Source organism: Muntiacus reevesi, chromosome X (genome assembly GCF_963930625.1).
Source record: "Muntiacus reevesi chromosome X, mMunRee1.1, whole genome shotgun sequence".
Lineage (NCBI taxonomy): Eukaryota > Metazoa > Chordata > Mammalia > Artiodactyla > Cervidae > Muntiacus > Muntiacus reevesi.
In genome coordinates, this window is record NC_089271.1 from 51,011,705 (window position 1) to 51,023,937 (window position 12,233).

Consider the following 12,233-nt stretch of genomic DNA (forward strand, 5'->3'; position numbering starts at 1 on the left):
GTGTTTGAAATCTTTTATCTCCTGAATCGTCCAGTGGCAGTGTATAGTAATTTAAAAAGGAACGTGTCTTTGGTTGTCTGGTTTCCTGGAGTACAGCTGATCCTGGACAATAGACCTCTCTTGTAGTCAGAAATTTGGATATATGTTTAGTGAGGGGTTTCCATTTGTATTTCGATTGCTGTTGATTAGTCCCCAAGTCATGTCCCATTCTTTTGTGATCCCATGGACTCTACCCACCAGGTTTCTCTGTCCATGGGATTTCCCAGGCCAGAATACTGGAGTGGGTTGCCATTTCCTTTCCCATGGGATCTTCATGACCCAGGGATCAAACCCTAGTCTCCTGCATTAGCAGGTGAATTTTTTACCACTGAGTCACCAGGGAAGCCCCTGTATTTCCTATACAATTGCCTTATATTTCACGTACCTCTATTGGGTGTATTACATAAGTCTATGCACCTGTGTGTTAGGGTTGCTTTGTTTGTTTTGTCAGAAACAGAAAGGTGAAGTGGCTTTGCTTGCTTAAGTCTCTCAGTGAACGAGCAATAGTGAAAATGTATTTTTTAAAAAAGGATTTCTGTATCTTAAGGAAATGAATTTCCTCAACTCCCTATGCAAGGGGTTTAGTCTCCTGTCTAGAAAGTACTGACATTGAATGAACTCTTTCATGACTGGTCATTTTAGGAAAGAGGTGGTTCTACTGTTTTTAATTGAATATTGGCTACATTTCAAATTATGCTTGAGATTGTGTGAAATAGGTAAGTAAAACTACAGATCTCAGTGATCCGTTTTTATACCCTGCATATGGGTGCAGTACAGACTCAGTGTAAACCGTCAGAATGGGTGGGGCCAATGTGCCCTGCAAGGAAATTTTGTTTATAAAGTGTGCAGACAGGATGTGCTAACAGGAAATGTATACTTTGCTCAGCAGATTATTTATCTAATAAATGAGGACGTAGAGCCAAGGGAATGTGTAACGTGGTGATTGTGAGCTAAAATAGGTGACAACATTGAGAGAGAGAGTGGTATAATGAATAGGGCAGAAACCTTCACATTTTAACCCACATAGATGAAAAACGGTCAGGACCACTACCAAGCAGTGTGACCTTGAGTAAGATGCTGACCCCCTCTGATCCTCGGTTCCCATGTCTGCAAATGTGGAAAATAATATATGTTATGCTACGCCCAGGTAAGCCCATTCCTGACCCTCCGATCCCGGTCTCTGCTGGCTCCTGAGGCCAAGGCTCTCATCACACTTGTTTCACCATGGTCTTCAGTCTGGCTCCCTGCCCACCCCACAGTGAGCTCCTTGAGGACCCTTTTGCTGCATGAAACATTCCTGTGCTCACAAAGTCTGGAAATCACCCGTCTGGGAGTCTGGGCCCCACAGATGCTCAGAACACGATCACGATCTTATGAGTGATGATGGGGTGAGGTACACAGAGCAGTGCTGTTGATATGCTGTCAATTTGTTTCTGCAAACAGCACACAGGAAACAGTGGCTAGAGCAAACCTCTCGGCTCAGTTGACATAGGTCCAGGGCTCTTCCTGTCTTTTATTCCCACATTATCCAGAACCTTATTGTACCAGAGTAACACTCGCCTTTCCCCTTCCTAGTGCATCACCATCATAGCAGCTGTTTCTCAACTGAATTGCCAGTGAGTGAACCCTGAAAATTCTAGGTTCACATTTCTGTTCCTTCGAGCGCTTGAGGGACATCCTGTCTTCTATCCCCACTCGGACAGGAGTGTCTAGTGTCCCTCTCGTCCCACTTGGCTTCCCCTTTATTCTATATCTTGGGCAGTCCTTTACCTCCTGAGACTGGGTTCTGTCCTAGGCTATGGCTGCTTTCAGCAATGTGCTGAGGGCATTGATGACCAGGTGGGCGCTGGGGGGATACTTGTGGGATGAATACAGCTCGGAGAGCCCGGATACTTCATTTCACGGGTGAGAGGTGTAACTTCCACTCAGGCTGCCGTCAGCAAGATGGATGGTTTGAAGGTGCTGATCAGCGTCCTTGGGCAAGTCCACAGGAGCTCTGTCAACTCTGCTCTCCTCATCTTCCTCTTGCTCCCATAGCGACTTCTACTCCTTACCCTCCCCCGTGCCCTCCTTTCTTGTCTCACTGCTCTCCGTGTACATGTACACTGTGCCTGAGCCTGTCCTGTCTCCTGACTTCATGTTGTGTGATTGTCAGTTACCTTTCTGATTATCTTCTTTGAGAAGTTTTCCCTTTACTCACAGTCCAGGGTGGATGCTGCAATACAGTAAGCATCATGGGTCTCCTTTTATCTTTTTTCTTCGTTTTCTGTTTTTCTTTTCTTACTTTTCTCCCTTTTCTCCCTTTTATGAGGACACAATACAGTGTGTGGGTACGGACACTAGCTCTGATTCTAGACAACCTTCCTTGCACCCAGTTCTCCCTCTTGCTATCATCACATCTCGAGAAATTAAATTGGTTCACTGTGCCATACCAGCCTCACCTGAAAATGGGTGAATTATTCTGAATAACGACCTGAACTGAGCAGGTTGTTTTTGTGAGTATGGAATGGGGTTAGTAGAGATTTGCTGGCACCTTCCCTGGTGTTAACAACTACTGAGTTGTCACAGGGCAGATTACAGGTCAGGCCTTACCTTCAAGCTTCACAAAGCACTTCAAGGTCACATTAGACATCTGTGTCCAGCCCTAGAGGCTCCTTCCTTCTCAGCCACAGCCCTGAGCTTCTCCCTCACAGCTAGATGAACCCTCACCAGGAGGCTGGGTTTTCTGTTACACCTCTCCCACCAGGAAACCACTCACAGACTTCATCTTCTACTGCATGCATGATGCTGTTCCTGGTAATTTTCGCTTCAGATGGATTGGGGCTATTCCTATGGCAACGGAATGCCCAGGACTGATAACACGGTTGTGATGTCTCCGTGCTCCCCTAATGGCATAGAAACAATCTGGGACCTGTGCCCAAACTCCTCTCCCCATGTCATCTTCCTCCATCCCACAGTTCACAGTTTACACTCAAGCTGGGTTCCAGTGCAGGCCGTACCAGCCCAGTCACTCTCCTTCAGCCTCAAATTCCTTATCTGTAAAATGGCAGTAACTCTACCTGTTGGTGAGGTTGATTGGGAGACCTAGTGGAGATAACAGATGTAAAACACCTAGCGCCTATGACCTGGCAGGTGGAAGGCACGAAATAAATGGCTGTATCCTCTATCTCTCAGCTTCTTTAATGCACAGCATCTGGTGTGGGATGATAGAGTGACTCAGTCAATGTCTTTGGATTGGATTGAGAAAGATGTGCCATGTTGGGGGTGTATTAGTCAGGCTTATCCAGAGAAACACAGCCAATAGAGAGAGACTTATTTTAGGGAGTTGGATCATGGGCTCGTGGGGGCTGACAGTTCTGATATCCTTAGATACCAGTCAGCTGGCTGGAAACCCAGGTTGCAGTCTAGAGGACCAAATCTGCAGAACAGTCCAGCAACTTTGAGCCTCATGCAAAGTTCCTCAGGCTGTATTCTTGAGGCTAAACTGTTTCATGCTCAGGAAGCTTCAGTCCCTGCTCTTAAGCTTTTTCAACTGACTGGATGAAGAAACTGCCCCCCACCCCCGCCCACAACCCCATTATGCTGGGTAATACAATCCCCTTAAAGTATACTGGGAGAAAATTTATGACCAACCTAGAAAGCATATTAAAAAGCAGAGGCATTGTTTTGCCAACAAAGGCCTGTCAAGTCAAAGCTATGGTTTTCCCAGTAGTCATGTACAGACCTGATAAAGAAAGCTGAGTGCCAAAGTATTGATGTTTTTCAACTGTGGTATTGGAGAAGACTCTTGAGAGTCCCTTGGACAGTAAGGAGTTCGAACCAGTCCATCCTAAAGGAAATCAGCCCTGAATATTCACTGGAAGGACTGATGCTGAAACTGAAACTGCTATACTTTTTACATCTGATGTGAAGAGCTGACTCATTGGAAAAGACCCTGATGTTGGGAAAGATGGAAGCCGGGAGAAGGGGACAACAGAGAATTAAATGTTTAGATGGCATCAGCGACTCAATGGACATGAGTTTGAGTAAGCTCCGGGAGCTGGTGATGGACAGGGAGGCCTGGCCGTGCTGCAGTCCATGGGGTCACAAAGACTTGGACATGACTGAGCAACTTAACTCAACTGAAATTCTACTGATAACTTCAATCAAGTATTCAAGTACCTTTCTAGTGGCTAACATCTCAAAAACCGGGCATCGGAGCCAAGCCAAGATGACTTTTACTTTATTCATCACAGTGGGTGAGCAATACACTGACAAACATCACCTCCCAAAGAAAATCTCTAGCCAGTGGGCTGTCTCTCTAGCTTTACTCATCTCAAGTAAAATCTGCTCCCTGGCCTCAGAAGCCATGTGAAATGACGAAGAAAGTTTGAGGCAGTTGTGATTTAAGGAGAGATTTGGTGCGATATCTTTATTCATTTGGGCCAAGCGACTGCAGGAAATGAAATGGCATGGGGTGGTGTAGGAAAGGAGATGATGAATTTATTGCCCTCGCCACCTCCCTGCCCCCAGGTAGCCGACTTCAATAGGTCTGACTGGTATTAATACCTTTGTGTGTGGGCTCACTATTAACATCAGGTGTGTGGTACGACAAACTTGGTGGACAAATCAGATAGCATGGCCAAATATTCATTTCTCAGAGTGGATGGAGGTAGAAGAAGAAGAGTAAAGCATGATAAACCACAGGTTAGTTATGAGTCAGTTTCTAAAATCTCAGTATTTCCTCACAAGGTGTGTGTGTGTGAATTCTTTTCCTTATCTGGGAATTGGCTTTCTACATGAAGAAATATCATTGTGAGAGACTCCTTGTGACATGTGACAAGAGGTTGGGAGTGAATTGGGTTAAGGCCATTTTCCAAATGTTTCACACTAAGTGTTTTTTTTGTTGTTGTTAAGGGGCCAGCAGTGGCCCTAAAGAACTGAACCAAGGGGTTGAAATACAGGTTTTAGTTACTGAAATGTGAAGAGACTCTTTCTGGGATGTGTGTTCATCCTAGCCTGTGGTCGGTCACAGGCAACTCATAGGATTTGAACCGTGTCTTCCTAACGTCATTTGTTTCTTGCCCTTCAACACGCTGGAGGCCGCAGTTGCGGTTACTAAAATTTCGAAGTAAGTTCTCTGAGAAAAGTCGCTCTCTAGAAAACAGCAGTGCCTGGGAAGCCGATCTAAAGTTTTAACATAGCCTAGCTACAGTTTTAACATGCCCTAGTTTTAACATAACATAGATGTAATTTTTGTTAAGCTTCCCCCAAGATATGACTATTCAAAGAATAGAGATGCACCTACTTCAGTGTCTACCATTGGATTTTCCAAATGAACATACAGTAAGATCGGCCTGGTTCTCTTTCTTATTTATTTCTTTATTGTTGGCTGCACTGAGGCTTTGTTGCTGCATGAGGGCTTTCTCTAGCTGTGGAGAAGGACTGCTCTCTAGCGGTGGTGCGCGGGCTTCTCAGTGCAGAGACTTCTCTTGTTGCAGAGCATGAGCTCTAGGCTCACGGCTTCAGTAGTAGGAGCAGGAAGGTTCAGTTGCTCTGTTGCACGTGGAATCTGCCTGGACTAGGGGTTGAATGCTTGTCCGTTTCATTGGTAGGTGGATTTTTTTTAATCATTAATTTATTTTAGTTGGAGAATAATGCTTTACAATATTCTGATGGCTTTTACCATATATCACCACGAATTGGCCACAGCTATACATGTGTGCCCCCATTCCTGAACCGGGGGTCCCACCTCCCTCCCCATCCTGTCCTTCTGGGTTGTCCCAGAACATCAGCTTTGAGTGCCCTGCTTTATGCATTGAACTTGCTCTGGTCATCTATTTTACATACGGTAATGTATAGGTTTCAATGCTATTGACTCAAATCATCCCACCCTCCCCTTCCCCCACCGAGTTGAAAAGTCTGTTGTATAGGTCTCTCTCTTCTTCGCTACCCTGCATGCAGAATCATTGCTACCACTTTTCTAAATTCCATGTACATGCATTAATATAAGTATTTGTCTTTCTCTTTCTGACCTACTTCTCTCTGTATCACAGGATCCAGGTTCATCTGCCTCATTAGAACCGATTCAAGTGTGTTCCTTTTTAATAGCAGAGTAATATTCCATTGTGTATATGTACCACTACTTCCTTATCCATTCGTCTCCTATTAGACATCTAGGTTGCTCCAATGTCCTAACTATTGTATAGTGCAGAAGTGAACATAGGGGTACATGTGTCTATTTCAGGTCTGAAAGAGACATGTGTACCACAATGTTCATCACAGCACTGTTTATAACAGCCAGGACATGGAAGCAACCTAGATGCCCATCAGCGGACGAATGGATAAGAAAGCTTCGGTACATATACACAATGGAATATTACTCAGTCATTAAAAAGAATATATTTGAATCAGTTCTAATGAGATGGATGAAACTGGAGCCCATTATACAGAGTGAAGTAAGCCAGAAAGATAAACACCAATATAGTATTTTAACGCATATATATATATGGAATATTAAAAGATGGTAAGGATAATCCTATGTGCAGGACAGAAAAAGAGAGACAGATGTATAGAACAGACTTTTGGGCTCTGTGGGAGAAGGTGGGATGATCTGAGAGAATAGCATTGAAACATGTATATTATCAAGGGTGAAACAGATCACCAGCCCAGGTTGGATGCATGAGACAAGTGCTCAGGGCTGGTGCACTGGGATGACCCAGATGGATGGGATGGGGAGGGAGGTGAGGGGGGGATCAGGATGGGGAACACATGCAAATCCATGACTGATTCATGTCAATGTATGGCAAAAACCACTACAGAAGTGTAAATTAATTAGCCACCAACTAATAAAAATAAATTGAAAGAAACAAACAAATCTGGCTTCCTCAGAGTGTATGCCCAGCAGTGGGTCATATGGCAGTTCTATTCCCAGTTTTTTAAGGAATCTGCACACTCTTCTCCATAGTACCTATACCAGTTTGCTTTCCCACCAACCATGAAAGAACGATCCCTTTTCTCCCCACCGTCTCCAGCATTTATTGTTTGTAGACATTTTGATGATGGCCATTCTGACCAGCGTGCGATGATACCTCATTGTGGTTTTCATTTGCCTTTTTCTAATAATCTATGATACTGAGCATCTTTTCATGTGTTTATTAGCCATCTCTATGTCTTTGGAGAAATGTCTGCTTAGGTCACTAGCCTACTTTTTATTGGATTGTTCATTGTTTTGGTATTGAGCCACATGGGCTGCTTGTATATTTTGGAGAGTCATTCTTTGTCAGTTGTTTCATTGGCTATTATTTTCTCCTGTTCTGAGCGCTGTCTTTTCACCTTGCTTATAGTTTCCTTTGTTGTTCAAGAACTTTTAAGTTTAATTAGGTCCCATTTGTTTATTTTTGTTTTTATTTCCATTACTCTGGGACGTGGACCCTAGAGGATTTTGCTGTGATTTATGTCAGAGAGTCTTCTGCCTATGTTTTCCTCTTAAGAGCTTTGTAGTATCTGGTCTTACACTTAGGTCTTTAATCCGTTTTGAGTTTGTTTTTGCGTATGGTGTTGGAAAGGGTTCCAGTTTCATTCTGTTACACATAGTTGACCAGTTTTCCCAGCATCTCGTGTTGAAGAGACTGTGTTTCATCTATTGTATATTTGTGCCTCTTTTGTCAAAGATAAGGTGTTCATAGGTGCAGGGATTTATCGTTGAAATTTCTGTTTTGTTCCACTGATCTATATTTCTGTCTTTGTGCCAGTACCATACCATCTTGATGACTCTGGCCTTGTAGTATAGTCTGAGTCAGGAAGGTGGATTCCTCCAGTTCCATTCCTCTCTCTCAAGATTGCTTTGAGCATTCTGGGTCTTTGGTGGTTCCAGACAAACTGTGAAATTATTTGTTCTAGTTCTGTGAAAAATACCATTGGTAGTTCGATCAGGATTGTGATGAATCTATATAGATTGCTTTGGTAGTAGAGTCATTTTCACTATATTGATTCTTCACTCCAAGACCATGGTAGATTTCTCTATTTGTGCTATCTTTGATGTCTTTCATCAGTTTTATCTTAATAGTCTTCTGTATCCAGGTCTTTTGTTTCTTAGCTAAATTTATTCCTAAGTATTTTGTTGTTTTCGTTGCGATGGTGAATGGAATTGTTTCCGTAATTCCTCTGATTTTTCATTGCTAGTGTATAGGAATGTAAGGAATTTCTGTGTGTTAATTTTCTATGGCAGGCACATTCTTAACCACTGGACCACCAGGCAAGTCCTGGCCTCCTTGTCTTTGGGTGTGAAGCTCTCTGAGATCTGACACATGGCGAATCCCAGTGATCACTACCATGACCAGGAACAGGCCACGTCCATCACCCTGAAAATGCCCAGGTGCTGCCCCTTTCTGGTATCTCCTCCCACACCTTAATCCCTGGCAAAAGGATCTCTCCTCCTTCAATATATTTTGGCCTTTGCAACTTTAAAATTCCTTACGTATTCTGAATATAAGACCTTTCTCTTACCTGTGATTCACAAACATCGTTCCCCTAATAACAAACGGCTTCCCTTTTCCTTGCAGGAGATGGGACTGATGAAAACATCTTTTCCTCCCCACACTCAGAGCCCAATGTTGTGTAGCCAGCAAGTGCCCGTGAGAGTCTTCAGAAGTGAAAATGAATTCTGTTGTCTGTCAGTCTGTGTTCTCAGCTAGTTCCCAGAGCTAAATTTCTCATCTCTGATTCCCCTACCTGAAGGGAAAATATAATAGAACTGTCTAAGAACAGGTACTATATATATCTTTTGCTTGTTTTACTCACACCAGTATTTGCAGTATCAACCAAGAAATGACCAGCAGTCTGTTCTCAATATGTACCTGTAGACCCAATGTAAAGTACCTGATTTGTTCCAGGTGCTTTACTTTATAATTGTGTTCTGTCACAATACTGATACAGTGGATGAATCGTTTTCTATGTGGTCCTCTCCGTTTTCATTTAGCATCTTATTGTAATAACCATGTTATTATACATTTTTTAAAGTTTGCAGGCTACTTTACATTCATTTGGGCTTCCCTGGCGGCTCCAATGGTAAAGAGTCTGCCAGCAATGCGGGAGACCTTGGTACAATCCCTGTGAGACCCAGGGTCAATACCTGGGTCGGGAAGATTTGCTAGGGTAGGGAATGGCAACCCACTCCAGTCTTCTTGCCTGGAGAATCCCCATGGACAGAGGAGCCTGGCGGGCTAGAGTCCAGGGCTTCTCAACGAGTCAGACAGGGCTGAGTGACTACACTTTGACTTTACCCTCATTCCCATTATTTTATTTCCTTCTCCTATTGGGGATAGGAAAGCATCCTGCAAACCAGTGTGCAAACAACAATCTGACAGACTTGAGACCTGAATGGAGGGACACTCTTGGAGGCACCTGGAGAACCAGGACAGCTGACTCTTCTTCTGTGGGTTACAGTTCCCAAAGGCAAAAATGAGGGCAGTAATACCACCTGCTTCTTGGGTGCTGTCCAATATCAATGAGCCAGCAGGATCTTAGCTTGCCACTTGTCCCTGTCATGTTATTATTGTAGGTGGCTCAGATAGTAAGGAGTCAGCCTGCAAAGCAGGACACCCAGGTTCAATCCCTGGGTTCGGAAGATCCGCTGGAGAAGGAAATGGCAACCCACTCCAACATTCTTGAATGGAGAATCCCATGGGCAGAGGAGCTGGGCAGCCTACACAGTCTAGTTCAGATCAGTCATTCAGTCGTGTCTGACTCTTTGCAACCCCACAAACCACAGCATGCCAGGCCACCCTGTCCATCACCAACTCCCGGAGACCACCAAAACCCATGTCCATCGAGTCGGTGATGCCATCCAACCATCTTATCTTCTGTCGTCCCCTTCTCCTCTTGCCCTCAATCTTTCCCAGCATCAGGGCCTTTTCCAGTGAGCCAGCTCTTCCCATCAGGTGGCCAAAATATTGGAGTTTCAGCTACAACATCAGTGCTTCCAGTGAACACGCAGGACTGATCCCCTTTAGGATGGACTGGTTGGATCTCCTTGCAGTCCAAGGGACTCTCAAGAGTCTTCTCCAACACCACAGTCCAAAAGCATCAATTTTTCAGTGCTCAGCTTTCTTTATAGTCCAACTCTCACATCCATACATGACCACTGGAAAAAACATAGCCTTGACTAGGCGGACCTTTGTTGACAATGTAATGTCTCTGCTTTTTAACATGCAGTCTAGGTTGGTCATAACTCTCCTTCCAAGGAGTAAGCGTCTTTTAATTGCATGGCTGCAATCACCAACGGCAGTCATTTTGGAGCCCCAGAAAATAAAGTCAGCCACGGTTTCCTCTGTTTCTTCATCTATTTGCCATGAAGTGATGGGCCCAGATGCCATGATCTTAGTTTTCTGAAGGTTGAACTATAAGCCAAGTTTTTCACTCTCCTCCTTCACTTTCATCAAGAGGCTCTTTAGTTCTTCTTCACTTTCTGCCACAAGGGTGGTGTCATCTGCATATCTGAGATTATTGAGATTTCTCCCGGCAATCTTGATTCCAGTTTATGCTTCATCCAGCCCAGCGTTTCTCATGACGTACTCTGCCTATAAGTTAAATAAGCAGGGTGAAAATATACAGCCTTGACGTACTCCTTTTCCTATTTAGAAGCAGTCTGTTGTTCCATGTCCAGTTCTAACTGTTGCTTCCTGACCTGCACACATGTTTCTCAAGAGGCAGGTCAGGTGGCCTGGTATTCCCATCTCTTTCAGAATGTTCCACAGATTATTGCGATCCACACAGTCAAAGGCTTTGGCATAGTCAGTAAAGCAGAAATAGATTTTTTTGGGAACACTCTTGCTTTTTCGAATATCCAGCGGATGTTGGCAATTTGATCTCTGGTTCCTCTGCCTTTTCTAAACCCAACGTGAACATCTGGAAGTTCACGGTTCACGTAACCGTGGCTTAGAGAATTTTAAGCATCACTTTACTAGCGTGTGAGATGAGTGCAATTGTGCGGTCATTTGAGCATTCTTTGGCCTTGCCTTTCTTTGGGATTGGAATGAAAACTGACCTTTTCCAGCTCTGTGGCCACTGGTGAGTTTTCGAAATTTGCTGGCATGTTGAGTGCAGCACTTTCACAGCATCGTCTTTCAGGGTTTGAAATAGCTCAACTGGCATTCCATCACCTCCACTAGCTTTGTTCATAGTGATGCTTCCTAAGGCCCACTTGACTTCACATTCCAGGAGGTCTGGCTCTAAGTGAGTGATCACACCGTCATGATTATCTAGGTCGTGAAGATCTTTATGGCACAGTTCTTCTGTGTAGTCTTGCCACCTCTTCTTAACATCTTCTGCTTCTGTTAGGGCCCTACCATTCCTGTCCTTTATGGAGCCCATCTTAGCATGAAATGTTCCCTTGGTATCTCTAATTTTCTTGAAGAGAGCTCTAGTCTTTCCCCTTCTATTGTCCAAGGGGTCTTAAAGAATCTGACAGGACTTAGCAACTTTCATTTCCACGTCACTTAAACATTTTCAAGTCGAAACTCACTGTCATAATAAAGTTCTATTTAAATACAACATTTCCTCTAGGATCAGAAGACGGACAAGTGAGGTCTCTCCACCATTATTCAATATATCAGCTTATATTATTTTATTGTAATTTTCAGGGTCATTGGCTTTGTTCAAAGTTTTCACAAGTGTCTCTCTGAAGGGCTCAGATTCCAACCTGCGCAACCAGCCAACCTGCATAAGCAGAGAAAACAGTGTGCTGCTTCTTCTGGCAAAAGGGTTCCTGCGTTTTTTTCAGTCACGAAGGGCGGGGGAGAAACGGGATGGAGACACTTGGAGCAACACTGCCACCTGCCGACCACAGAAACCAAAAAGCCACTAGCCCAGATGAAAACCCAACGTTTTTCTTGGGTTTTCGCGGAGAGGACTGGACATCCTGGATGCGAAAGTTAAGGATTCTTGTGAGGACCAGAGAAAGGAAGACAACCTCTGGAAGGGGCCCGGCGAAACCACTCGTGGTTCACGGACTCCAGTGGCTCGCGGAACCAAGGAAACAAGGGCAGGAAGTAAGGGCGTCTCAGAAATTGGAGCTTGGTGGGCGGTGCTGCGCCCCCATTGGCTAGTTCTGGGCATGCGCAGAACAACCTAGTGAGGCCCGTGCCAGTATCCTGGCCGGGGTTGGTTGGAAGTTTTCTTAGGGACCCGGTTTCAAAGTCTTCACTGAAGAACCT